General features: G+C 57.7%; 1 non-coding gene across 1 annotated transcript; it reads left to right on the top strand.

Moving 5' to 3' along the window:
• The first annotated feature begins 20,946 nt into the window (after positions 1–20,946).
• Positions 20,947–21,018, top strand: TRNAQ-CUG. Its single transcript has one exon. It is a non-coding gene; the product is annotated as a tRNA-Gln (tRNA).
• The last annotated feature ends 2,461 nt before the right edge of the window (positions 21,019–23,479 follow it).

Genomic DNA, 23,479 nt, shown 5'->3' with positions numbered 1-23,479 from the left:
TCACACCTGCATGCCTGAGCAATACCAGGGAGGAGTATAAAAGTTATTTGTCCAATCTTCCACTTCTTGTAAGCTGTTTTTTTGTGTTTAAGACGAGCAAGGATTTCACTGTTAAGCCAAGCTGGTCGCCTGCAATATTTACTTTTCTTCCTACACATCGGGATGGTTTGTTCCTGCAACCTCAATAAGGTTTCTTTAAAATACAGCCAGCTTTCCTCGGCTCCTTTCCCCGTCATGTTATAGGCTCCTATTACCCCCCACCACTGTCCTGATTTTTCACACTTGTTATCTGGTCACCCTAGTTCCATCCCTCCCTTTCAGAGGTCCCTGTGATCTAACCTGTCACAGCTTCTGCACCTTCTATTTGCTTCCATCACGCTAGGCGTCTGGCTTTCAAGTCTTGCCTACAAGAGGCAGCCAGCCTGTTCTTGTTGGGATTTCTGGAGCTTGTGAGCCAAACTGGCAGCTCCAGCCTTTATAGGCAGAGGCTGGCTGGCATGTCACACAATCTCTTTATTACTCACCTGAGATGGGTCACCTGTTACTTGTGGCTCTGAGTGTCCATATAAGGAAAATCCCACAAGGTTTGACCATCTATGGCCATCAGGTACCAGTGATGTTAAAGTGCCATCACCACAGTGGTGACCATAAAGCCAGGTGTTTTGACCATCTATGGCCTGCGATGTTATGGGCATAATATAATATCTTATTCAGCCAATCACTCAGACAAACAAGTTATTTATATTTGCAGAAGATAATGCTGCCCACTTGTTTACACTTCTCTGCACGAGATGTCACAATTGTGTCCTTGGCAATGGAGTGTGATGTCACAGACTGTGTACATCACCATGTAATGACTGACTGCTCCCATCACTTTTAAACCACTTGGTTTGCACCCATGCCCTTAATCCTGTCCTAAAATTACCTTTTCATGTCACTGAGGTACTGTGGTGTGAGGCAGGGCAGGTTGGGAGAAGAAATATTCTTTATCTGAAGAAATGATCTGTGTGAGGAAAACATTTGAAAATGTGTAATGTGAGTTCTTCACTCTACCTGAAGGCATTTCTCTGTTTGTAACATGAACTTGTGAACACCACATCCAATCAATTCTAAAATTCCAGGAATATTCTAGGCATCAGTGAGCAGAACCATATTGGTTTTGGTGAAAATTGGAACAGGAAATAGACCAATAGTGCTTAAGTTAGGTTTGGCACCTAACTCCTATTGAAATCGGTGGGTGTTATGCACCTAACCTGCTGGTGGGATTTTCAAAAGCACCTTTAAGCATCTGTTTGCATCTTAAGCACCTAAATACCTTTGAAAATCTGGTCCTTCATCTCTGCCTCAGTTCCCCATCTATAAATGGAGGTTAATACTTCTTTATGCTACTGTTTGCCTATCTTGTCTATTTGTTTAGCTTGTAATTGAGGCACAGGACAATCTCTTACTATGTTTTTGTAATGGGACCCTGAATTTTGGTTGGGACAGCTAAACACTACTGTAAAACAAAAAATGATCAGATCCCTAATATAAAGGCCCACCAATGATCTATTTTTCAGGGCAAGTCACAGGCCCAGCTGTGTCAGAGCAAAGTCTGAGAAACCCCATAGAAAAACAATTATGGATTAACCTGCCCATAGGAGACGTTCCTTCCTGACCCCCATCAGTTAGTGGTAGGCTTATATCCTGAAGCATGAGGATTTATATCCCTTCTACATTTTGTATACCAGCGAAGTTAAGAGGTTATTGTCCATATAAATGTCTAATCCTTTTCTGAATCAGCAGCGTCTGACCCAGGAAACTCAACCCCAATATCCTGAGGAGAGAGAGACACAATCAGACAGAGACTGAGGGCTCCCCCCGCCCTTTATCAACAAGTGAAACCCCCTCCCCACAGGGACATGGCCTGATTTGATTCGTCCCCATGTTAATCCAGCCCAGAGCCTGCCCCCCCGGCCTGGGGAAAGTGAGTGGGGGTGGGGAGCGACAGAGGGAGGGGGATGGGGTGAGCAGGGCGGGGCCGCAGAGAAGAGGGGAGGTGGATCCCGGGCTGCTCTGAAGTTCAGACAGTGACCGGGTGGGTGACGAAGCTGCAGCCCCTGAACTGCCGACAATTCACAGGCTGGGGCCGCCCCTGGGTCCCTGCGCACCCGGGATGGGACATCGCCCAGCCCCGCGGCCCCAGGCTGCCGCGTGTGGGGCTGCTCCCAGGCAGCTCAGCCCCCCCCCCGCTGCTGCCCCCCAGGATCAGCTGGGGGGGGGGTGAAGCCCTTTCACTCCGCGCTGCCTCTGCCCCCCCCCCAGCCCGGCTCCCTCGGGCCCGGGGCTGCTCCCGGGACAGGGGCGCGGCAGGGGCTGGGCCTGGTGCCTGGAACTGGGGGTCTGAGACCCCGGCCCCCCCGTGCGGAGCCGCCACTCACCGTCCCGTCCCAGCACCCCTCGGACCGGCCCCGCCCCGCCCGCCGGCTGCCCCCGAGCTGCGTCCTCCCCCCCCCGCCACCCCCCAGCAGTGCCGGGGCGGGTCACACTGCTGCCCCCGTGGGGACTGAGCTGCGCAGCCCCCCCGGCCGCCAGCGGGATTCGAATCCCAACGGCCGCAGCGCGCGCCCGGGGGGCAGTGGCAACGAAGCCTCCGGGCGAGCGAACCGGGGCTTCCCCCCACGCGCCGAGTCTCTGTCCCGCGCTCTCTCCGCCAATCAGGGAGCGGGGAGGGGCGCGGTGAAGTGACGAGCTACGGCCCCTCCTCCAATAGAGGCCGCGTGTGAGAGAGAGAGAGAGAGAGAACTACGCTTCCCAGAGTGCACCGGGAGGGCGCGTTGTCTGAGCAACCACCCATCACTTCCGCTCTGAGATGAGCCAGGAACTACAACTCCCAGCCTGCCCCGGGGCGCCTCCGTCCTCTCCAGCCCAGGTAAGGGCGGGTCCCTGGGTCAACCTGACACCTCCCCCCCCGCCAACGCAACTCCTCATCCCCGCCCCGCCCCCGCCTGCTTCGCCCTTGGCCTCGTCTCTCCCCACTGGGCGGGGCTGTTGGATGGAGCCATATGGAAATAGGGGGGAGGGGCAGGGCTTGGGTTAGGGTTCTCCCCCCAGCTCTGGGAGGGGAGGGGCGGGGCTGGGAGCCAGGACTCCTGGGTTCTCCCCCAGCTCTGGGAGGGGAGGGGTAGAGTGGGGGTGGGGCTGGGGTGCCTGCTGCCCTCGCGGTGACCAGCAGAGCGCCCCCTGCAGCTTGTCACCCCAACCACGTGCTTGGTGTGCTGGTGCCTGGAGCCGCCCCTGGTTCCAGCCCCTCTGCCCAGGCAGCTCCCCCAGCCTGACACACACACACAGCCCCTGCACCCGCCCCACCCCAGGGCTCCTCAGCCCAGAGGTGAGCCCCCCGGCTGAGTGGGGAATCAGAACCCCCCAAAATTACCCTGGGACCAGCATGATCTGCCTCCGCCCTGCCCTGCTCCGCATGTATTTGGAGTGAGTCAGTTTCCCTGTCCCAACATGTGTCCTGCCCTGTGTGTCTTCTCCTCCCCAGTTCCCTCCAAACCAGCCCATTTCCCTGCACCTCGGGCTGGGTCTCTGCCAACCCCCCTTCTCCCCTCCTGCCCCCAATATCTCCCTGCCCCTACAGGTCTATAGGGCCAGGGGCGGCTCTAGGCACCAGCAAAACAAGCTGCTGCCTAGGGCGGCAAAATATAGGGGGCGGCAAAAGGCTGCAGCCGGGCAGGGCCGCGCTACCGGCTCTGCTTGGGGGAGATGGGGGGCCCCTTACCGGTAGCGTGGCCCCGCCTGGCTGCAGAAGACGGGCCGCTCCTCCTCCGCTCCTTCCCCGGGTCCTAAACAGCCCGGCAGCAGCTTGGCTGTGGGGGGTGGGGCTGAGCTCCGCCCCGCTCAGAGCTGCGTGGTCAGGGGGCGGGGCTGCGAGCTCCGGGCCGAGTGGAGGCAGCTGAGCTCAGCCTGGAGCTTGTGGCCCCGCCCCCTCCCCATGCGGCTCTGAGCGGGGAAGAGCTCAGCCCCCTCCGGAGCCATGCGGCTGCCGCGCGGTGAGCCGGGGGTAAGCAGCCGGGGCGGGGCGGGGCGGGGCGGGGCGCGGCGCAGTCAGGGGCCAGGGAAGGGGGGTTGGATTGGGGGGGTCTCAGGGAGGTGTTTGTCAGGCACCCCCCCGGCCCCATCCCCCTCACAGCCCTGACCCCCAGCTCCGAGCCCAGCCCCTCTGATCCAGACACCCCCCTGACCCCATTCCCCCCACAGCCCTGACCCCCAGCTCCTAGCCCAGCCCCTCTGATCCAGACACCCCCCTCACCCCATTCCCCCCACAGCCCTGACCCCCAGCTCCGAGCCCAGCCCCTCTGATCCGGACACTCCCCTGACCCCATTCCCCCCACAGCCCTGACCCCCAGCTCCGAGCCCAGCCCCTCTGATCCGGACACTCCCCTGACCCCATTCCCCCCACAGCCCTGACCCCCAGCTCCGAGCCCAGCCCTTCTGATCCGGACTCCTCCCTGACCCCATTCCCCCCACAGCCCTGACCCCCAGCTCCGAGCCCAGCCCTTCTGATCCGGACTCCTCCCTGACCCCATTCCCCCCACAGCCCTGACCCCCAGCTCTGAGCCCAGCCCTTCTGATCCAGACTCCTCCCTGACCCCATTCTCCCCACAGCCCTGACCCCCAGCTCTGAGCCCAGCCCCTCTGAGCTGGGCACCCCCCTGACCCCATTCCCCCTACAGCCCTGACCCCCAGCTCTGAGCCCAGTCCCTCTGAGCTGGGCACCCCCCTGACCCCATTCCCCCCACAGCCCTGACCCCCAGCTCCAAGCCCAGTACCTCTGATCCAGACACCCCCCTCACCCCATTCCCCCCACAGCCCTGACCCCCAGCTCTGAGCCCAGCCCTTCTGATCCAGACTCCTCCCTGACCCCGTTCTCCCCACAGCCCTGACCCCCAGCTCTGAGCCCAGCCCCTCTGAGCTGGGCACCCCCCTGACCCCATTCCCCCCACAGCCCTGACCCCCAGCTCTGAGCCCAGCCCCTCTGAGCTGGGCACCCCCCTGACCCCATTCCCCCCACAGCCCTGACCCCCAGCTCTGAGCCCAGTCCCTCTGAGCTGGGCACCCCCCTGACCCCATTCCCCCCACAGCCCTGACCCCCAGCTCCGAGCCCAGCCCCTCTGATCCAGACACCCCCCTCACCCCATTCCCCCCACAGCCCTGACCCCCAGCTCCGAGCCCAGCCCCTCTGATCTGGACACCCCCAACACCATCCCCCACTGCCCAGACCCCCAGCTCTGAGCTCAGCCCCGTTGAGCCGGGCACCCCCCGATCCCATCCCCCACAGCCCTGACCCTCATCTCCAAGCCCAGCCCCTTTGAGCTGGGCACCCTCCGACCCCATCCCCCCACCCCAGACCCCCAGCTCTGAGGCGAGCCCCTCTGAGCCAGACAACCTCCGACCCCATCTCCTCACAGTCCTGAGCCCAGCCCCTGTGAGCCGGGCACCCCCCAGAGCCCAGCTCCCCACCCAGCCCTGGGCAACAGCAGCACCACCTCCAGGCAGTGACAGCCCATTGGCACCAACCATCACCATCACCCAGCAACAGCCCATTTTGTAATTGCAAATGTAGACAGACCAGTAAAGCATTTAATGTTTTTAAATAATGTATTTGGTGTATTTTCAAATTGTAAAAAATAACTAGTGAAAATTAATTTGTAATATTTCCAAATACATGTTACTATAGTATTGCAACTTTTTTTTATGGAAGGGACCCCCCAAAATTGCTTTGCCCTGAATCCTCTGGGCGGCCTTACCCAGTGTGTGTGAGGAGCCGGGGAGGGAGGGAAACGGGGTCCCCTGGAGCCGAGCCCGGGCTGCGATGGCGGCGAGGGGCTCCTGGAGTGTGTGAGGAGGTGAGCGGCTGGCTGGGCTCGTCGGTGCTGAGCAGGTAGCCCTGCAGCCGGAGATCCTCACCTTCCCTCCTGCCAGGGCTGGGCCAGGGCACCGTGAGGCTGAAGAGCAGCAGGTCCAGGGGGCTCTCCAGGTCTTTGGCCGCCAGCATGTCGAGGGTGAGGGCGGTGAGCACGAACTGATCCACCTTGGCCACCAGCAGTGCTGCGAAGCCCAGGGAGGGGCCGTGTTCTTTGCGCCACCCCGTAGCTGTGCCGCCACCTGGAAGTACTCCCGCTCCGTGCTGCCCAGCAGCTCCACCCGCATGGGGACGGAGTCGCAGCTGGGCCAGGGCTCGGCTGCAGTGTGCTGGTAGCGGATCCCACATTTGCGGGGGAGCCCAATGCTGGGGCAGCAGGGGGTGTGAGTGGGGGGCACTGGTGGGCGGGGGGGGGCTCATGTCTGGGGGCGGGGGGGGGCAGCCAAAAATTTTTTTGCTTGGGGCGGCAAAAAACCTAGAGCCGGCCCTGTATAAGGCTGGATCCCTCCCTCCCCCCTTCTCCCCTCATTTCCTGCATCTGGGGGTTTATGGGGCTGGGTCTCTCTCCCTGTCCCTGGCCTCCCCCCTGCACAGCATATCCTGGGAGTGACTCAGATTCCCTGAACCAACATTTCACAACCCCCCACCCCACATGTCTCTTCTCTCCCCCAGCTCCCTCCACCCCACCCCATTTCCCCTGAACCTCAGGCTGGGTCTCTGCCAACCCCCTCTCCTCTCCTCCTGACCCCAATATCTCCCTGCCCCTACGGGTCTATGGGGCTGGGTCTCTCCCTCCCCCCTTCTCCCCTTCTCCCCTCATCCCTTCCCCCAATATCTCCCTGCGCCAGGCTGTCTATGGGGCTGGGTCTCTCCCTGAAGCCCCGCCCCCAGCGCGGGACTCACAGACAATCCCCGCCCGGCGGCTGTGACGTGCGCTGACGTGTTCACTCCCCGGAGGCAACTCCTTCGCTTGAGACCAAAACGACAGGAGGTGTCCCGTGTCCATGGGCGGGGCTATGCAGATGAGCAGTGTCTGGCGGCAGGACGGAGAGCAGCGAGAGGAACCGAAGGAGCCCGGCGGAGAGAATTCTCTGCGTGTGGACAGAACCCGGTGTGGGGAGTTCGTGCTGTGGGTGCCTGCACCGGAGTCACTTCGGGGCAGTGATTGCCACTGAGCTGCATAGTGATCAAAGGCGTGTGAATGCGGTGTGGTGCCTGGCCGGGAGCAGCTCATGGTGATAAGAAAGCAGCAGATCCTGTCCTAGCAGTGGTTTGTGGGGGTTTCTTTGCAACCATGAGTGGGATTGTGGGGGGTGCAACTAGATCCCACCCTTCTTAGGTGGGGCAGGGCTTCTACTGTCTGCCTTGGGGACGGGGAGGTCCATGATGTCACAGCCCATGGTGGAGGGGAGGTTGAATCATGTTTCTGAAGTGGGAGAGCAACTTCCCCCCCGCTCCCACTCACTCTTCACTAGGGGGCTGGGCTGGGATCTCTAGGGAGGGGAGCACAGGGAAAAACAGTCTCCCCTATGGAACCCAGGAGTCCTGGATCCCAGTCCCCCTGCTCTAGACCCTCACCACTCCCAGAGCCAGGGATAGAACCCAGGGGTCCTGGTGCCCAGCCCCCTCCCTGCTCTGACCACTAGACCCCACTCCCCTCCCAGGGTGGTGCAGGGGTCACTGGGTCTGTGTCCCAGCTCTGCTAAGGGCCTTGGCTGATTTTCCCAAAGTGCTTCCTTCTGAATCCAGCACATCTGCCCCCCCCCCCCGGCCCGGTCACTGCCCACCCCCGTGTGGGGGCACCAGCACTGTGCCGGGTCGTGATGGGAAATTGTCCCTGCTGGCCCAGGAGAGACGTGTGTGTCCCTGCTGCCCGCTGCTGGTGGGACTGAGCCCCGCTCTGTGTGTGTGTGTGTGTGTGTGTGTGTGGTGGTGTGATGGAGTAGGAAGCACAGACTGTCTGTGAGGTGTGATGGAGTAGGAATCACAGACTGTCTGTGCGGGGGAGGGGAAAGCCAGAGGTTTAGGTGAAGATGCAGGAATTCAACTGTGAGCTGAGCTTGGCCTGGGGGAGGGGAGGTGACACCTCTGGCCAGGGGAGACAAAGGAAGGAGGCGGAGGAGAGAGGAGGGGCCGGAGAGGACTGGGAGACGAAAGTGGGCTGGAGAAGAGAGGGGAGCAGGTAGATCGAGCTCTGATCCCCGGGGGGGGGGCTGGGAGGCCCCCCAAGATGGACCTAACCGGGGGGATCTGGTTATCTGTACCTGCAAGACCTGTGTTGGACTGTGTTCCTGTCGTCTAAATAAACCTTCTGCTTTACTGGCTGGCTGAGAGTCCTGGTGAATCGTAGGAAGCACGGGGGTGAAGGGCCTGGGTCCCCCACACTCTGTGACAACTGGTGGCAGCGGTGGGATCGGTGGCACCCCGTGGACGGCGCTTCCTGCAGTAAGTGACTGGGGGGCAGTAAAACGAAGGGGCGATTAACCCCTGGGAGAGTGTGGCCAGAGAGAAGGACTTTGCAGTAACAGGGTCCCCCGGGGGATCGCAGCGAGCGATCCCAGGGGCGGAGGAGTCTGCAGCTCGACCCTGGCAGAGAGGTGGTGACCTCAAGGCCTGGCACACTAGGGGTCCCCCTGGAACCCGTGGGGAGTGGCGAACACCCCAGCCTGCGAGCAGCCAGCAGGAAGATGTATTCCCCGAAGCGCAAGTGGGAGCTGGTGGAGCTGTGCAAGCAGAGGGGGCTGCGCCATGGGAAGCTCACCAAGGCCCAGCTGATTGCCCGGCTGGAGGAGAGAGATCGCAGGAATGAACCGGTCCCTGTCTCTGAGGGAAGCAGCCAGGCAGACGCAGCGCAGGCACCAGTGTCTGGACCCACTGGGAGTGGTCAGCCGGCTGCTGAGGGCTCCCCGAGACCTCCCACCCCTAGGCCTAGGGGGAGGGGGAGGAGGAGCCCAGCTACCGAGGGCACCGTGACCCCCCCGGCCAGCAGAGGATCGTCCCGGCGACGCTCGGCCTCCGTGGAACTCAGGCGGCTGGACTTGGAGAGAGAGATCAAACGGATGGAGATGGAGGAGCGTAAGGAGCTGAGGGCATATGAGGAAAGACAAAGCCAGCGTGAATACGAGGCGAGAGAGAAGGAGGAGCAGCGCAGACATGAGCTGGCCATGGCCCAACTGAACAACAGGGAGGCCCCGGCTGCGGTGAGTGAGGGGGGGCCCAAGCCTACAAAGAGCTTCGATACGAACTTCCTGGCCCCGCGTAAGGAGGGGGAGGACATAGACACCTTCCTGACGGCCTTTGAGAACGCCTGCGAGCTGCACCAGGTGGACCCTGCAGACAGGATCCGGCGCCTCACCCCCTTACTGGACTCCACCGCCGTGGAGGTGTACAGCCGAATGAGAGGGGAGGAGGCGCGGGACTACAACCTGTTCAAAGAGGCCCTACTCCGTGAGTTTGGGCTGACCCCAGAGATGTACCGGAAGAGGTTCCGGGGTCAACGTAAGACCCGGGAGGGCACATACCTGCAACTGGTCAACCGGGCGCAGGGGTACGCCCGCAAGTGGACGGCTGGGGCCCAAACTAGAGAGGACCTGCTTGACCTAGTTGTACTGGAGCACCTGTATGAGCAGTGCCCATCTGACCTGGAGCAGTGGCTGATGGACCGGAAGCCGGAGAACCCGCAGCACGCAGGCCGGCTGGCCGACCAATACATGGACAGTCGGGCGGGGGATGGCAGGGAGGCGTCTCGAAGGAGCAGGTCTGCCTCAACGCAGAGAGAGAGTCACCATGGGACCTCCCAGAAGGAGCCGAGGGAGAGCCCCCACCAAAGGGAAACATCTGGCGTCAGGTCCAGCCGTCCCCCTCGAGGGGACCCACGAGACATGGGCTGCTATCAATGTGGCCAACCGGGCCACGTACGGGGCCAGTGCCCCAAGCTCCGGGACAAACTGAGCAGACCAACCCCACACCGGATCAACTTGGTAGAGACCCAGCCGGATGAGGGGCAGCGTTCGCACGAAAGGGGGGTGGGCCGCATACCCCCTGCGAAGGAGGGAGGGGGGACCCGGGTTGACCCCTCCGAGGGGCTGGATGCTCCCAGCCCTGAGTTTGGGGTTTACAGGGTGGGCACGGGACTACCCCTCCGGAGCGAGTGCCTTGTTCCCCTGGAGGTAGACGGGAAGGAGGTCACTGGGTACTGGGATACGGGTGCAGAGGTGACGCTGGCCCGGCCGCAGGTGGTGGGCTCAGATCGGATGGTGCCCAACACCTACCTGACCCTGAGGGGTGTGATCGGGACCCCATTCAAGGTGCCTGTGGCGAGGGTACACCTAAAGTGGGGGGACAAGGAGGGCCTCAAGGACGTGGGAGTGCACCCACATTTGCCCACGGAGGTGTTAATGGGGGGGGACCTCGAGGACTGGCCAAGGAACACCCAGGGTACCCTGTCCGTGAACCGTAGTCAGGGTCGACACAGGGCTCTGCACCCTGACCCCGGGGAAAGTACTTTGGCCCAGACACCGGATCCTGAGCCGGTGGGGAGGGAACGCCCAGGGACAGGGCTCAGAGAGGCTGTGGCCCCAGACCCAGCCGGTGAGAGAGAGCAGATCCCCACCCCTGCCCCAGCGGCTGAGTACCAGGCCGCGGTGCGGGAAGACCCCTCCTTGCGGAGGATAAGGGACCTGGCCAACCTCGGGGGGGGACAGACCATGGGACGAGGTGGCCGGAAAAGGTTCCTGTGGGAGAAGGGGCTCCTGTACCGAGAATGGGCTCCCCCAGGGAAGATGGAGTCAGGGGGGATCAGGAGGCAGCTGGTGGCACCCCAGGAGTATCGCCACCAGCTGCTGTGCCGGGCCCATGACATGTCCCCCTCAGGGCACCAGGGAGCCTGGCGTACCCAGCAGCGGCTGCTGCAGAACTATTACTGGCCTGGGGTCTTTGCCCATGTCCAGCAGCACTGCCGCTCCTGTGACGTCTGCCAGAGGGGGAGGAAGGCCCGGGACAGGGGGGAGATGGCTGTAAGGCCCTCGCCCCACCCTGAGGAGCCTGTCCAGAGGGGGGCCAGGGTCAGAAGGGGGGGCTCTGGACCGAGAGAACCCGAATCCCAGCCCCCCAGACTGGAACGTGGGGAGAAAGCCCCAGCCCAGCGTGCACCCCAGGGGTATTGGGGTGGGGAAAGGGCGCGGGCGGCATAAGGTTGTAGGTGGGTCCGAACTTCCCCGGGTCACTGGCTGGAGTGACCCCGCTCAGTTCAGTCTCGGAGGGGGGAGAGGTGTGATGGAGTAGGAAGCACAGACTGTCTGTGAGGTGTGATGGAGTAGGAAGCACAGACTGTCTGTGCGGGGGAGGGGAAAGCCAGAGGTTTAGGTGAAGATGCAGGAATTCAACTGTGAGCTGAGCTTGGCCTGGGGGAGGGGAGGTGACACCTCTGGCCAGGGGAGACAAAGGAAGGAGGCGGAGGAGAGAGGAGGGGCCGGAGAGGACTGGGAGACGAAAGTGGGCTGGAGAAGAGAGGGGAGCAGGTAGATCGAGCTCTGATCCCCGGGGGGGGGCTGGGAGGCCCCCCAAGATGGACCTAACCGGGGGGATCTGGTTATCTGTACCTGCAAGACCTGTGTTGGACTGTGTTCCTGTCGTCTAAATAAACCTTCTGCTTTACTGGCTGGCTGAGAGTCCTGGTGAATCGTAGGAAGCACGGGGGTGAAGGGCCTGGGTCCCCCACACTCCGTGACAGGTGGCTTTGCAGGATTTTGTATCCTGCAGCAAGTGACACACACACACACACATTGACGCACAAAGGGACTCACACAATCCCAAGAACACTCACACACAACACACCCAGAGGGGCATGCTAGCCCAACCCCCAAAGAGAGAAACAATCACACCCCGAGCCACACTCACAATCACACACACACACCAGAATATTCGCAATTGTGCTCAGAGACACAACCGCACACAGTTCACTCCCACTGCTCCCAACACAAGGACCTCCTGCCCCACACAGCGTGTGCCAAGGCCTGTGGAACGCACTGCCACTGGACAGCTACCAATGAGAATGGACCTTTCCAGGAGACCAATAGACATGGCCGTGGCGACAGAAGGGGCTGGGCTCCCAGGGTCTGGCCCGGGCTGAGACTGGTTCTGACCTAGAGGGGTCTATCCAGCCGGGGGCAGCGTGACCCACACACAAACCCACCAGAAGCGCCTTTCTTAGCAGGTCTCCCAGGCCATCCCCCACCCTGCCCTGGGTTGGGTAACAAAGAGAGAGCACAGGACTCTAGGCTGTGTCGCAACCCGGCCCCTCGCTCCCACAAGCTGGCGAGCTGAGTAACTGCCGAGGGATTGCACGAGAGAGTCAGAGCCAGGGAGAGAACCTAGGAGTCCTGGCTCCCCGACACACACTCTAACCACTGGACCCCACTCCCCTCCCAGAGCTGGAGATAGAACCCAGGAATTCTGACCAGCAACCCCACCCCCCGCTCTGACCACTAGACCCCACACTCCCCTTTTAGATTTTAGACCCGCTGCCTCTTCTATCCATCCACCCCAGCTGTCCATCCCTTTGCTGCAGGTTTTTGGGGTGTCACCCCTGCTCTGCACTCCCCCAGTGCAGCCCAAGGCTTTTCCTCCCCCCAACCACACATCCTCTCCCCCTCGTGCTGGATCGTCTCGGGGCGCGCTGTGCGGCGTGGCTGGGGATTGTGCAATGGCCCAGCACCAGGCAACGCAGAACGGACACCACACGCCCTGCCCCACCTCATCTGAGCTGCTCTCCAGGTACATCGGAGCCCAGTGCCCCGCACCTTGGCACTGCTGCCCCACAGGGGGTGAGCTGCAGCCCCCACCACACTCCACAGAGGGGAGAAGGGTCAGGCCAGCCAGCCCTTGTAAGATGGGGAAATCACCACCGGGGTCGACGGTATGGGGGCTGTGACATACAGAGAAACGGTTGTTGCACTGAAAGAGGGCAGCAGAGCACACACACACACACACACACAATTGCAAACATACACAAACACATGCATGAATCCAGCCACACACACACACACACTTGCTAATATACACAAACACACGCACAAATCCAGCCAACATCAACACAACTGCTAACAGATGCAAACACCTGCACAAATCCAGCCAAATGAACACACACACCTGCACAGCCACAAACACAACACCCACAGCTGTAATAACACCCCCCCCACACGCACACGCACACACACACACACACACAAAACCCTTACAGAAAACCACACAAACACATGCAGAAATCCATCCATCCACCCCCACACACACACTCCATCCCCATTCTGTGCACACACCTTGGGTCACTGTGACACTGAATACTTCAATTGGATGGGCGGCCCAGCACCATGGCTATTCCCTGCTCCCCAGGGCTCACAGGGGGTGGATTGGGGGCGTACAGGAGGCACGATCCAGTGCCAGCCAAGGGGGGATCAGAGGTGGGGATGGGGCCGTGGTTTCTGCACCACCCGGTTCCTGGCACAGGCTCCTTCCAGGATTTGCATTTCTTGGTAGTTTTCACCCCATCACCGCTTCCTGCCCAGCCCCCTCCTACTGTGCAAGGTGGTTCGGGGGGGATGGGAAGAACCCAGGAGTCCTAGCTCCCAGCCCCACCTGTGCTAACGTATGAGATTCCACTCTATCCCCAGCGCTGGGACTGGAACCTAGGAGTCCTGACACCCATCATCCTTTCCTCTAACCACTAGACCCCACTCCTGCCCTTTTTGGGAGCCAGGACTCCTGGGTTCTGTCCCCAACTCTGGGATCAGAGTGGGGTCTAGTGGTTAGAGCAGGAGGAGCCAGGACTCTTGGGTTCTACTCTCAGTGCTGCTGTGTGACACTGGGCCTCTGATTCTCCTCCCACTTTTTGGGTATGGAGCCTGTAATCTCTCTGGGGCATGGCCTGTCTCTCGCTGTGTCTGGGCAGCGCCTGGCCCAACGGGGGCCTTGATTCTGCGCCGGTCTGTGTAGGTGCTGCTGTTGTACAGATAAATAATCATCATACTAAAAGGTGTGGCAGTGCGTGAGTGCACCACCATTGCTGTGCAAGGGCTAAATGTGATTCTTATCCCTGTGACCTCCCGTGCACCCTTCCCCCTCCCCGATTCTCCACCCTGGGCCCCTTGTGCCGCTGCCCTCGTCAACGGCAGTGCAGGAAGCCACCCAGCCCTAGCCCTAAAACAAGAAGATGAGAGGAAAAAAAAGAAAAAGCTCACACCAACAGGAAACCAGCCCCAGCAGTTTGTGACTTCACTTCCCAAAATTAGATGCGCACACACACACGCAAAGCCCTGCTCAAACAGCCCCCTTTGCCAATGCACCACCTCATCTCGTCCAGGGAGGTCTAGGTGGGGAGCTCAGTGTGGGAGCGGTGATGGACGGCACCATCAAAGTAGGTTCTGGAGATGGTCCTCCAGGTGTGGGCGTCTCGGCTCCAACTGGCACTGGGCTCACACTGGGCTGTGTTCAGTTCTTCTCTCTGGTGTGCGTCCCGGCTCCACAAACGCCCCCGCCCCCTGCTCTTTCCTTCTGGTACAAAAAATATCCTCTTCCTTCGCCCCAGAGAGAGACACCCACGGTGCTGCTCAGCACACGCCTTCCCCCCCCCCATTCCCAGGAGCGTGCGGGAAGGGGGTCAGGATTGGGGAGAGCCCGTGTCCCGAGGGGAGGGTATGGGGGGGGCTTGCCCCCTCCACGGAGTATGGGGGTCCCAATAGGCACCTATGGATGGTCCCCCCAAGCAGGGCCAGGAGGGAAATGGGGGGCCTGTTCCCCCAACATGGAGAATCTGGGGTGCAACCTTACTTAACAGGTCAGTCTGTCCTTTCTCTAACTCTCCCATTCCAGCTTCAACTAGCGCTTGTGGTTCATTCGTTCTTTTTCATTCCTTTCCTTCTCTAGCTTGTATGTTCTTGCTTTCTTTTTTCCCCTCTACCTTTCACGCTCTTGCTTTCTTTCCTTCTTTTTCTTATGTTTTTTCTCTCCCTTTATTTCTTTCTCTGCCTTTCACGTTCTTTTCGCTTGCTCTCTCACAAGTTATTTTTTTCACTTGCTCTTTTTCCTTGCCCCTTCCGAGCCAAGCGGGTTCTCCTCGCACACAGGTTTTGACAGGTTTTCCTCCTGATCAGCAAATGGATTAAGCACGTCTTCAGTGGGGGTTTGGCATAGCAGGGAGCAGGCTGGCCGGGTGTCTTTGTGGCTATCTGCTGTCCATGCATAGGCATGGTCCTGCCATCCTCTGGCCCTGCCCTCAGTTGCTCTGTAGCTTTTAAGCCTTCCCTTGGAGCTGTCAGCACCAGCCGCCTCTGCTCCAGGTGCCCAGAGGAGGAGAGGTGCTGGGCTCCAGCCTGGGACTCTGCCTCCCTCCTGCCTAGCCCTAACTATGAAGCCTGGCCCTGGCCCTCCTTCCTTCAAGTGCAAGGTGGACAAGAGGTAACGTGGCTGCAAGCAAAATGGCCAAACTTGTGGGCATCAGGTGAAGCTGTGAGAATCCCAACCACCTGGTCAAACCACAGGACTGCAGGCATCAGCAACCAGGGTAACAAGTTCTAGAGCCCCAACCCATTGTGGCCATCCCAGCCAAAGACCTGGCTCCAGTGGACAAGTCACCCAGCAGCAGCAGAAAGATTCACTCTTGCATAGCTGGAGACAGGGAAGTTAAACACTTTGAGCTACAGGGCTTTACCACAAGGTCCCACTGAGATTTGAACTCAGATTGCAGAGTCCTGAGTGCTGCCCATTACACCATGGGACCAGCTCATGCTGCTGTGTTTGTGCATCGGTGACCCTCACGGAGTTGGCTCAAGTAAGGGACTGTTGGCCCCTTACTAAAACTTAGTGGGGGTTTGGTTGGCTAGTTCCCAGCACCAATAGAAGGGCGAAGGGCCAATGGGAAATCAGGACCCTGAGACTGACAATCCCCAGGGGCAATGGGGAGAGGCCAAAGCTCCAAGTTAGCCGCACTGACAGGCCAGGCAGTGTAATGAGGGAGTCACCAGGCCAGGGGGGCCCATCCTCCGTGGGAGCTGGAACTGCCTGGGCCAGAGTGGGGCAGAGCTAAGGAGAGAGCAGGAGCCCGAGAAGAGCCGGGGAGCAGAGCTGTGCAGGTGTAGTGCCAGAAACTGCTCCCTGTAGGACTTTGCTACCTGCAGCAGCTACTGACACCTGAGGTTGTTCTTATTTGCTGACTTGTCCTAATTGGCTAAAACTTGACAGTGGTGGGGGATGGAAGCATAAAGGCTTCATCCTCCAAACGACCCTGCCTGGTGTCCATCTGTATCTATTACCTCTTAACACAGGATTGTAAACAACAGAGTGAGGTCATTTAACCATCATTTATTTTGCAGCTTCATTTACTGTGCTAACAATGTAGCATCCTGACACCGATACTTCTGCCCATGTGCTCTGTGGGTTGGATTCATTTTAGTGGGACATGGGACATGTGGAGGATAATTTAAATTCTTAATTTCCTTACGGTTTCCCTTTAATATACTTCTATGCTGGTGCAATTTCTGACCATTGCACATCTATTGTATTTATTACAATAGCACAAGTAAGTCACACAAGTGACAGAGTCTAGGGGCTTGGCTACACTTGCAAGTTAGAGCCCATTAAAGCAGCCCCAGGTACCCTAACTCCTGAGGTGTCCACACTTGCAAGGCACATGGAGCACCTGGGCTCTGCAGGTGGAGCGCTCCTGGTAATCCACCTCCATGAGAAGTATAAAGCTCGCTGAGCCCTGCTGAAATACCCGGGCATCAGTGTGGATGACGTGTTGCATCACTGCACTGTGTTTGGCCTCAGGAAATGTCCCATAATCCCCTGAAGTCAAGTGCCCACTCTGGTCATTGTTTTGAAATCGGCTGCAGGCATGCGGAGATCCCCTTTCAAAGCTCCGTTTCTGACAGCCGGCTGCTTATCTGCTCTGGGACAAAGCAACCATTAGTGTGGAATGCTGCTGTTGTGAGTGTGTATGAGGGGAGGTGGGGGTCTGCTGCTGTCCGAACACACAAGACAGCATGCTGACACACTCTCAGCCCCCCAAACACACTGTCACTCCCCCCACGTACACACAACACACTCCCTGTCACACTCCATCTCCGTCCCCCATTAGAAAAGCACGTTGCAGCCACTTGCACACTGGGATAGCTACCACAGTGCACTGCTCTCTGTGGCATTGCCAGAGCTGCTAATGTGGCCACTCCAGTGTGCTTGCAGCTGTCAGTGTGAACACACGGCAGCGGTTTCCCTGCTGTGGTTTAACTCCCAGTGCTCTACATCTGCAAGTGTAGCCAAGCCCTAAATTTGCCAGACCAACTGAACTAAGTAACTGCCCTCCACCACCATGTGCAGGGAGTAGGGGCACCATGGAGCACACACCACACTTGCTGGCTCAGCCTTGTGCATGCTGGGGTGGCCACCTCCCCGCTGATGAGACCTGGTCCCACCATCTCCGTGGAGCTCCAGTCTGCCCTGCTGCCATCCCTGTCTGTGCTGTCTTCTCTAGCAGTTGACTGGAAGGTGAGCATTGGCCGCATGCCATGTAGCCGTGTTGTCTCGAAGGGTGAAAGCAGGAGGAATGGTGCCTTCATAGCCCACCTAATATTCCATAACATAGTTAAGGAAAATATTTCTCAATGAATTCTCAGTAAAACATCAGAAACAGCCAGTGTCCGCATCAGTCTACGAGCATTGGTATTTTCTTGAAATTTGTCAGACCAACCTATCTAACACCTAACACACATTTGAAGTTCTTCTTTTCACACTGTTGCTCATTCTCATGTTCTGCTTTGTCTCCAGGGGAATCCATTCTCTTTCAGGACAGCCTTGCTCTTTCTGTCTGTTTCACTCACTGAGGTGTCGGAGTAAACACTCCCCTTCCTTCTATTCTCAGACAAACACTAGTATTAAGTGTTTGCTACTGATGGGTCTAGAAAGCATTTGTCATAATAGAAGATGCCATTTCTGGGGGATTGCTCCCAAGATCCAGTACTTTGGGTTCAAACGTCTCCCAGCTTCCTTGGTGAAAATAACACCAAGGCTTCTTTGCAATATACAAGAAGAAGAGAGATTTTCACCCCAGATGAGACTTGAACCCACAATCTGTGGTTTAGGAAGCCAATGCCGTGTCCATTAGGCCACTGGGGCCCTGAAAAACAGTGGAAAGAGGGATGGAAATTCTCTCTCAGGATTGCACATTCCTCACATTCACTCAGAAGCCAAATACCCCATTTAATGGCCTTACATAAACATCTGTATCCCCTGGCAGTGAGGCAACTGGGCAGGTCGCTGACAGAGCTGAGCACCACCTTTCTGCCAGCCATCTTTAGAGAAGAACCCCACCCTAGAGTCACCCCTCCCTCCTTCAGCACCTCCACGGCTGTGGCTCTGAGTGGCAGTAGGATGATTAGGGGGTGAATCCGGGGCTGGAAGGGGGGTAAGGTCGGCCTGTAAGGAGGAACCAGGTGGGGCAGACCCAGGGGGAGGCTGTGGGCTTCTGGTCGGTTGTTGGGATCCGAGCTCTAGATCAAAGCTACACAGTGACCTGACACCCAGGGTTACAGGGATGACATAGTGACCCCCTTACTGGCCTCGGTGACCCCCAAACCCTTGTTACTAAGGGCATTGAGGAGTCTCTGTCCCTTAATAACTTCTGGGAGCTCCCCAGCAGGCTGCGGGCGTCAGCCACCTCCTGCCACACAGGTTAGACCCTTGGTGCTGTGCCAGCCGCCCCCTCGCTTGCAGGCCCAGTGTAAGAAGCAGGAGGCCCGGTGCTGGCAGAAGAGGGTTTTGATTAATCGACCTCTGTGTGATGGGCACAGGACGCTTCCACTCAGTAGCACAGCTGGAGGGGAGCAGGGGAGCAGCTAAGGGTGTCGGGTTCCTCCGGTGGGGGTGTGGAGCAGCTGTTCATTTTCCTGTTTGCACTCCTCTGCGGTGTGAAAATCGGGGAGGGGAGGCAGAAGCCCCACTTCCCTCCCGAAATGACGCCCAGTGGGGGAAGCCAGGACAACAGGGTGGGGCGGCAAGTGGTGGCCAGACTCTCACCGCCAGGGTCTAGTCTAGCTCAGGGTCCAGCTCAACTTCCTCCCCGCGCCACTGGCCCCCAGTCCCCTTCCACCACCAGGTCAACCCGGGCACTAGGGCAGGAACGGGGTGAGGCAGCAAGTCAAGCTGAGCAAGGCAGGGAAAAGCGAGTCTTGTCTTCATGGGCCGCTCCCAATGACGTCCTTTTTGTGTGCAACTGCTGCAAAAATATCTCGGGCAGAGAAGCAACAGGCCAAAATATTACCCTGCAGCTGCTAAGGTAGCTCAGTTGGGCGAGCGTTAGAATGAAGCTCTAAAGGTCCCTGGTTCAATCTCAGGCTTTGGCAGGCCCTTTCATCCCTCTTAGCACAGTGGTGGCTTGTTTTCTGGGAGCACAGTGGTCCCTGCACCCAAGGTGAGTCCCTGAGCTTGGGCTCTGCAGTAGGAAAAGATACTGTGGGCTTCCGCCCCTAATTGGCTGGCCTGACCTTTAACAATGAGGGACAGGAGCTGTCTCTCCTAGGTGAGTTATTGGTGGACCCAATATGGCAGGAAGAGAGTGCGAGAGGGGGTGCTGGGCAGTGACAGGCAGGGATTGGGGATGGAAGCTCCTCTGTGCAGCTGAGGGAGGGCAGTGTCAGGGAAGGGGCATGTGTGAAAGTGGCCCTGTGGAAGGGAGTTGGGGGCCCAGGAGGAGGCACTTGATGTTCAGTGCCTTGGAGCAGCTGGGCTTGGCCATGGTGGGTGTTCAGGAAATCCACATTAACAACTCTAGGGTAGCTTGATGGGCAGAGGGTGATTGGAGGAAGGGCCCATCTCTCTGGTCCTCCGGGCCAGGGAAGAATGATGGGGTTGGAGTCTTGTTCTTCACATTCATGGTGTGAGTACAGAAGGTGGTGGAGCTCCGACCAGGGAGGGCATTACTGGTGGCTTTGTACTCCATGGCACTGGTTATGGCTATATCAGTGTGTATGGTCCCCAGTTAAGGCATGAAAGGAAAGTTCTATGGAAGGAACTGGCTCCCTTCTTCTAGACTGCACGGTGTTTGGTGTCGGGGGGGATTTCAATTGTTGCACCGGCCTGAGGACTGCTGGTCCTGTTTTCCCGACCATCAGAGGAAACTCTTCTATGATGAGCACTACCTGGTGCAGGTCTATAGCGAGGTCGGCTTAGAGGACGTGTTTCTCTGTAATGGAACCAGTGGAGGGCGGGCCGTAGCCTCCTATTCCTCTGACCCGAGTTCACACCAGCCGCAGAGGGGATACACCTTTCTGCGGGGACAGGCCAGGAGTCGCACTGACTGGATTTCCGTGAAGGAGAGCACGTCGACAGCCCAGTGCAGGGTGGTGCCAATGGACTGTTCGGATCACGCAGCTCTCACCCTGTGCTCAATGTGGGCAATTCCCTGACCCAGGGCAGAGGATATTGGAAGCTGAACATCCAGAGTTTGCAAGATAAAGGAGCAGGGGGGCGAGGCCTGGTGGAGTTGGCAGAACGGGAAAGCATCAGAGGGTTCTGTGGTTACCAGGGGGATTGGTGGGAGTCGGTGAGGGAGGAGTTGGCGGCTTTGTTCCAGAGGCTGGGGAAACACCACAACATTAAAGAAACCAACAGTGCCAAGTCCTGCAGTGTCGCCTGTGGGATTTCCACAAGACCATCCAGGCAGGGGAGCCAGTCAGCGTATGACTGTACGATCGGATCAAGCGACAGCTGCCCGAGTTCCAGGAGATGAGCCTGCAGCTGGCCGATTTGAGCGGGAGCATCGAGTGAAGGGAGGAGCAGACTCCCCTGACATTTTTGCAGCCTGCAGGGAATGGAGACAAAGCAGGAGGATGCAGGGACTCAGGGCAGGATCCATGGATCCGGTAGTGCAGGACCACAGTCACTGGAGGAGGAGAGAGAGTCCCGCGAGAGGAAGCTGATGGTGGGAAGCAATAAGTGCAGAGTGCAAACCAGCCAAGAGTCACAGGGGTCTAGAAAGTGAAATAGCAGCAGGTCCCATGGTGTAATGGGCAGCACTCAGGACTCTGAATCCTGGAATCTGAGTTCAAATCTCAGTGGGACCTTGTGGTGATACGGTGCTTTGCTACAAAGCACCGGAGCTTAATGTATTTGGCTACTTTCTCTCAGGGTGAACTAGAGTGAGGTTTTTCCCTCCTGCTGGGTGACTGATGCCCACTAGAGATAGGTCTTTGGTCCGGCTGGTTCAATGGGCTGGGGCTATAGGTTGGGGTCCTAGAACTTAACAGTCTGGCTAGAGAGTCCTGTGGGTTGATCATATGGTTGTTTCTTGCTGCTTCACCAGATGCCCACAATGTTGGTTCCTGCAGCTGCCACACTCTTCCTCTTGCCCACATGGCATTTAAAGGAAGGAGTGCCAGGGCCAGGCTTCATAGTCAGGGCTAGGCAGGAGGGAGGCAGAGTCCCAGGCTGGAGCCCAACACACCTCTCCTCCTCTGGGCACCTGGGGTGTTGTTCCCCCCTGCTCAGGCACCCCTGGAGCCCTGCACTTCACACAGCTCTCCCTGATTTCAGCTGTTAGTGAGGGAGCCTCACTGCTAGCGCAGACTGGGCAGTTTCTTGCATGAGAGACCCTGTCCCAAAGCAGGACTAATGCTTAGAGCTGGTTCTCAGTGATTTCAGATCGGTTGGTCTGCAGCAAGACTCTCCATTGAGTCTTAACCAGCTCTGTTATTACACAGGGAAGAACAAAAGGGTGAAATGGGGCCTGGAACCCTTAAGAAGAATCCACCCCACCAAGTACAACATTTGTCGCTACCTGCTCTCAGCCCCACTGAGAATGTTTTGGGGTCACTCCTCGCCTGTATCAACCTAGGGGTCTCAGAGAAAACTAATTAACAGGTGCTCCAGTGGTGCAATTGGTTAGCGCACAGTACTTATAGGGCAGTGCTGAGAGGAGCTATGCTGAGGTTGTGAGTTCAAACGTCACCTAGAGCACTGGTTTTCATTAGCCAAGTGGCATCACCCCCTTATTGGCCTGTGGAATGTAGAATTCCAGCCCTGGGGACCCTCAGGAGGGGGCTAATAAATAAATGCCCCTTCTCTTATTACCTCCTCTCCAGGTCAGAATCTACCGTCCTTTCTCCCCCTGCAGCCCCTGTGCCAGGATCCCTCAAGCAGAGCCTGGAGTCCTGCCCATGGCGTCTGTACTATTGACAAAGACTAAGTGACAGGGACAAAACACTCAAATCCCGCCTGGTGCGGGGAGCCAGGTTTGCTCTTCAAATTCTGTCGTTGGTACATTTCCAGGCCTGGGAATGTCCCACAACAACATTGAATGGGAAGCTGCCTGCAGAACAGTTACACTGCACAGAGCTCCTGTGGAGGAGGGGTGGGAATTAGTAACATTTTGAGGATCGTTTGGGAAATGAGCCTTTGCTGACAAGGTTTGTCCCTGTTCATATTTCACCTTCAGGTGTTATGTTGAGGGATCTTTAGTGTATTTTTGTGAGGTTAATAACTATCTCCTCAACTTTATTTACTCAACTTAAATATTGGTCACTTGATTTTTGCATCTCCCTGTGACAATACAACTGACACGTGTGGCTTTCTACAGGGGGTCATGATGTTAAAGTTAAGAAATTCAGTCTCTGTACTTCTGGGAGGTGGGGTTGCTTTTTTACAGCTGCCTCATGGCCAGGCACACCGGGCTGTTAGCTGCACCCACTGTCCTTGCCAGGGGCCCCTGCTGAACCCTGGGCAGGTGCACTGCCATGCTGGGGTGACTCTGCAGGTGGAGAAGCTGCTGTGGAGCAATGTAGAGCAGGTGCAGGAAGGAGATGGGGTCACTATTCTCATTCTGAACTGCACAATTTTCCAAATTTGGGACTAGATTCATAGATTCATAGACTTAAGGTCAGAAGGGACCATTATGATCATCTAGTCTGACCTCCTGCACAATGCAGGCCACAGAATTTCACTCACCCACTCCTGTAACAAACCCCTAACCTATGTCTGAGTTACTGAAGTCCTCAAATCGTGGCTTAAAGACCTCAAGGTGCAGGGAATCCTCCAGCAAGTGACCCGAGCCCCATGCTGCAGAGGAAGTCGAATGTCCGAGAACAATTCTAGGGGAAGGTGAACGCAGAGCAATGACACTGGAGATGCCCAGACCTGCAATAGGGGCAATGTGGAAATTAATAATGGGAAGATCATTTGTGAAATTAGTCGTCACTGACAAGATTTGTCTCTGTTCCTATTCACGCTATGGTGTTAGTTAGAGGAATCAGTACAGATTTTTACTATATTAATTAAACACTTAATTTTATTTAATCAAGCCAAAAACTTAGTATCACTTATTTTTTCTCTGTCCTAGCAAGAATGAACTGAATTTTGTGACTTTCTGGAAAGTGCAGCGAGATTAAATGTGGGAAATTCAGTCTCTGTGTTTGTGAGCTGATGTTTTCCTCTCACAGGTCAGTGCCTGCATTGAAATACCAAGAGGGATCTAAGGGCTGGTGTACGCTGGGCACTGAACTGGCAAAGCGATGTCTCCCAGGGTGTGAC

This window comes from Mauremys mutica, chromosome 22, assembly GCF_020497125.1.
Source record: "Mauremys mutica isolate MM-2020 ecotype Southern chromosome 22, ASM2049712v1, whole genome shotgun sequence".
In the NCBI taxonomy this organism is placed as follows: Eukaryota; Metazoa; Chordata; order Testudines; family Geoemydidae; genus Mauremys; species Mauremys mutica.
The sequence above is the reverse complement of the archived record's forward strand: the minus strand, read 5'-3'. Positions and strand labels throughout refer to the sequence as shown.